Here is a 5,125-nt window from a genome sequence, read left to right as displayed (position 1 = left end):
TCTGGACTGGTACTGGGGAATGTCTACAAAGAGTCCTGTGATGTGATTCATTTTCAGGTCTCTCAGTCATGGATACCAGCACCTGCCCCAATGGAAGTAGCAGGGGAGTGAAGTGGGACTTTCTGAGAATTCTTGGTTGTATTTTTGTCAAGTGCACTAGTTTTCTGTTAGTTGGTCTCCAGCCAAGAGATGGTGCTTCAAAAGTGTATGAACTATAATAGTATAGGGTGGATCAGGTGATGTGCTGGGCCATAGAGCACCCAAGAAATTGTGCTCTTTGTCTTAGGTTATTAAAGCGGATAGAGAAAGACCATCAGGTGGGGGCATGTCTGAGCTCAGACTCTCCTTGGGTGAGGCCTGCTGTGGCTGCTGTGGGGAATGAGGGTGTGGTTCTTAGGATATTGAGAGTTACGTCTCAGTGGGGATTATGGTTGCCTTTGCTGCCACAAAAATCCCCAGGAATTAGAGGAAAGCTGGCAGCCATAAGCCTCACCCATCTCCCATGCAGCCCATAGTCTGAAAGGGCTGTCTCACTCCCATTGAGCTCCTGCAAAACACTGAGTTTATTTCCTGGCAGCCTGTGAGTAGGGAGGAGAACTTGCCTCAGGCTATAAGCCTCCCAGGTGAGAAAGCAAGCTGACTCACAGTTCTTCAGCTGTCACACAGAGGCTGCAGTGGCAATCCGCCTCCTTCCTTCAAAGTGTCTATGAATTCTCTTGTCTTTCATGGTATGTCTCTTGGCTTTTGTGGTATGTTTTTGTTCTTGGAGCAAAAGTTTACAATGTGGGTCTCCACACGCTGCTCTGCCCATCTGAGTGGGAGCTGCAAGTTAGTTATTCCTGCGTTCCCTCAGCCATTTTCCCCAGAATCTGTATAACGTTTTTAAATGAATTAGCAAAACAATAGGTTGTTAATACCTCATAAACAACATTCATGAAACCATATAATATATTCATAAGAAAAAAATACCTTCAGAAGAAGCTTATTACCTTTTAGGGGAGAGTGAGCATGGTTTCCAGAATAATATATCAAAGAACTATGGTAATACACAGCGTATGAACCTTAGCAAAATATTTCATATGTTTTTTTAATAAGAAAAAAGATTTGGTTGAATAATCCTTTTTAAAAGGGTAAATTAACAGAATGATTGACTCAAAAAAAGATGCAACCTTTGGCATTATGTAAGAGTACAGTTCTCAGTCATTTCTTAATTCCTTATGAATAAAATGTTTATTAAATAACTACTATATGCCAAATTCCTAGAAAAGAGGGACTTACCATGAACTAAGAGAGACATAAATAATCAAAAATTTACAATGTAGGTGGTGTAGGGGTGGGGGAGACAGTGGTAAATACATATGAAAGTGGAAGGGATTTAAAAAAAAAGTTGACTCCTGAGCTGAGTGGTTGAATAAAAACACAGTTAAGATTATTTTGAAATTAAGAAGAATGCTATGAGGAGGAAATAAGCTAATACAAATAGAATTGAGCAAGAGGATGCTCAGTTCACTCAAGAAATTGCAAGTAAGTCATAAAGCAAGGCAGAAAATGGTAAAGATGTGAGCCTAGTGTTATAATAAGGATTCAAAAAAAGTGCAACATAAACCAAATCATGCTAAGGAGTTTACACTTCATTTTAAAAGTTATAGGAAAGCATAAAAGATAATTAAGATGGGTTTGTAAATCTTAGAGATCAATCTAAATAAATAGAAGGATACTAAAAGATGGGAAGCAGGAAAAACAGTTAAGAACGTACAGCCAGTCGGGCGCGGTGGTTCATGCCTATAATCCCAGGCTTTGGGAGGCCCAGGCAAGCGGATCACGAGGTCAAGAAATGGAGACCATCCTGGCCAACGTAGTGAAACCCGGTCTCTACTAAAATACAAAAGTTAGCTGGGCATTGTGGCGCACTCTTGCAGTCCCAGCTACTCCGGGGGCTGAGGCAGGAGAATTGCTTGAACCCAGGAGGTGGAGATTGCAGTGAGCCAAGATCGTGCCACTGCACTCCAGCCTGGAGCCTGGCGACAGAGCGAAACTCTGTCTCAAAGAAAAAAAAAAAAAAAAAAACTTACCGCAATCATACAGGTAGAAGACATGATGCCCTAAGACAAAGTCATGCATTGAGAATGGAGGAAAGGAGAAATCTTTTAAAAAGAGAGGTTGATTATTCACCCAACTAATATTTATTGAGCATTTACTCTATGTACGTGGCTAGGCATTGCTGCTTCAGCGCTGAATGTCCTGATGCAATTGTTGCCTTTTGGGATCTTATAGTCCACAAATGAGCAGCAACAAAAACCATGTAGTGAGTGCTTGCTGGACACTAGGTACTGTGCTAAATATGCATTTCCATGTTTCTAAATTAATCCTGCATCTTCCTGTGGGGCAGGTGTTAGAATCCCCAGATATTCAGATGAGGAAAAAGAGGCTCAGAAAGTTGTAAGGGATTTGCCCACATGACTAATGATTATACAGATCAGGAAAGCCTGGCTCCAATAACATCCTTACTTTTAATCCCTGAGATCAGTTTGAGATGTACTTACATAAAACTCTGTCATTAAAGTTTCAGTCAGATAATGGGAGCCCATTTCCGTCAGGTAAGTGAGGAATAACAACTAGAATAAAAGGTGACTAAAGAGCAAGGAAGACAAAAAAGTGAATGGGAAAAAGTCCAGAGATTAGTATGTATCTGCAGGAAATTATTACCACCTTTAGCGCTGAAGGTACAAAATGAGGAGGAAATCTTGCCAAAGCTGAGGAGACAGAGCTGTCCCATCTCAGTGGGAATCACAAAGAACATGCAGTCATTTCAAGAGACAAGGGAAGAGATCTTTCTCCCCAGTTTTTCTCTCTCTTTGAATGTTGTTTTTTGTTTGTTTTAAGTTGTGATAAGGACTCTTAAGATGAGATCTACCCTATTAACAAATTTTAAGTGCACAATACAGAATAGTTAACTATAGGCACGATGTTACACAGCAATCCACTAGAATTTACTCATCTTGCTTAACAGAAACTGAAACTTCATAGCCATTAAACAACACCTCCCCATTTCCCTCTCACTCCAGCACTGGACAACTGCCATTCTACTCTCTGTCTCTATGAGTTCGACTATTTTGTATACCTCATATGAATGGAATCATGTAGTATTTGTCCTTCTGTAACTGGTTTATTTCACTTAGTGTAATGCCCCCCTGGTTAATCCATGATGTCACATATTTCATGATTTACTTCTTTATTAAAACTTAACAGTACTTCATTACGTGTACTTGCCACATTTTTTCCATTCATCTTTCAATAGACATTTATGTGGTTTCCATATCTTGGGTATTTTGAATAGTAGTGTAATAAACATAGAACTACAAATATCTCTTCAAGATCCTGATTTCAATTCTTTTGGATATATACCCAGAAGTGGGATTTCTGAATCATATGATAGTTCTATTTTTAATTTGGAGAAACCTCTCTACTACTTTTCATAGCAGCTGCACCATTTTACATTCCCATCAATAGTGTACAAAGATTCCAATTTTCCAAACCCTTGCCAATATTTATCTTTTGTTGTTTTGTTGCGGTTTTTTGTCTGTTTTGGATAGTGGTCATCCTAAAGGGTATAAGGTAGTATCTCATCATGGTTTTTATTTGCATTTCCCTAATTATTAGTGACATTGAGCATCTTTTAATACACCTATGGGCTATTTGCTTGCCCTCTTTGGACAAATGACTGTTCAAGTCTTTTGCCCATTTATAAATCAGGTTGTTTGTGTCTTTGCTATTGAATTGTGGACACTCCTTATATATTTGGATATTAACCCCTTATAAGATATGTAGTTTGTAAATATTGTCTACCATTCTGTGGGATGACTTTAAAGTTTGTTGGTTGTTTCCATTGCTGTACAAAGCGTTTTAGTTTGATGTGGTACCACTTGTCTATTTATTACTTTTGCTGTTGATGCTTTTAGTGTCGTATACAAAAAATCATTGCCAAGATCAATGTCCAGAAGATTTCCCCATCTATATTCTATGACTCTTACTCTTTTCAATTCTATGGTTAAATCTTTATTAGATTTTGAGTCTTTTTAATGTATAATGTAAGATAAGGTTCTAATTTCATTATATTGCATGTGATATTCAGTTTTCCAAACACCATTTGTTGTAGAGGCTATTCTTTCTTTCTCGTATTCATTTTTTATAGTCTTTTCAAAGATCAGTTAACTGTACCTGTGTGCATATTTTTCTATTCTGTATTCTCTTTTGTTCAACACTCTTTTATGATAAAAACTCTTAATAAACTGGTATAGAAAAAATTTACCTCAATATAATAAAGGTCATATATGAAAAGCCCACAATTAACATCATACTCAATGGTGAAAAACTAAAAGTTTTTCCTTTAAGATTAGGAGCAGATAAGGATGTTCCCTCCCATTACTTCTATTCAATGAGGTCCTAGCCAGAATAAAGAGGCAAAAAAAGCAATAAATTACAGCCAAATTAAAAATGAAGAGATAAAACCGTCTCTGTTTGCAAATGACATAATTTTATATAGAGAAAACCCTAAGAATATTCCCCATGCATGTGCACACACACACACACACACACACACACACACTGGTAGAACTAATAAACAATTCAGTAAATGTGCAGAAACAAAATTGATATACAAAAATAAATTGTGTTTCTATACACACTAACAATGAACTGTCCAAAAAAACTTAAAAAAATCCATATACAATAGCATTAAAAATAATAAAGTATCTAAGGATAAACTTAACCAGCATGTAAAATACTTATACACTGAAAACTATAAAACATTTATTAAAGTAATTTAAAAAGACACAAATATATAGAATTACATCTTGTCTTCATGGATTAGAAGTTTAATACCATTAAAATGTCCATATATGCCAAAGCCATCTCCTGATTCAATACAATCCCTATCAAAATATCAATGGAAATTTTTACATAAATATAAAAGATAATCCTACCATTCATATGGAAACACAAAGAGCCCAAATAGCCAGAGTGATCTTGAAAATAAAAAAAAAAAAATTGAGGGATTACACTTCCTGGAAAAAAATGTGTGTGTGTGTATGTGTGTGTGTGTGCATGTGTGTGTGTGTGTGTGTGT

Source organism: Sapajus apella, unplaced genomic scaffold (assembly GCF_009761245.1).
Source record: "Sapajus apella isolate SASKATOON/1434 unplaced genomic scaffold, GSC_monkey_1.0 scaffold7, whole genome shotgun sequence".
Lineage (NCBI taxonomy): Eukaryota > Metazoa > Chordata > Mammalia > Primates > Cebidae > Sapajus > Sapajus apella.
This window is presented reverse-complemented; position numbering follows the sequence as displayed.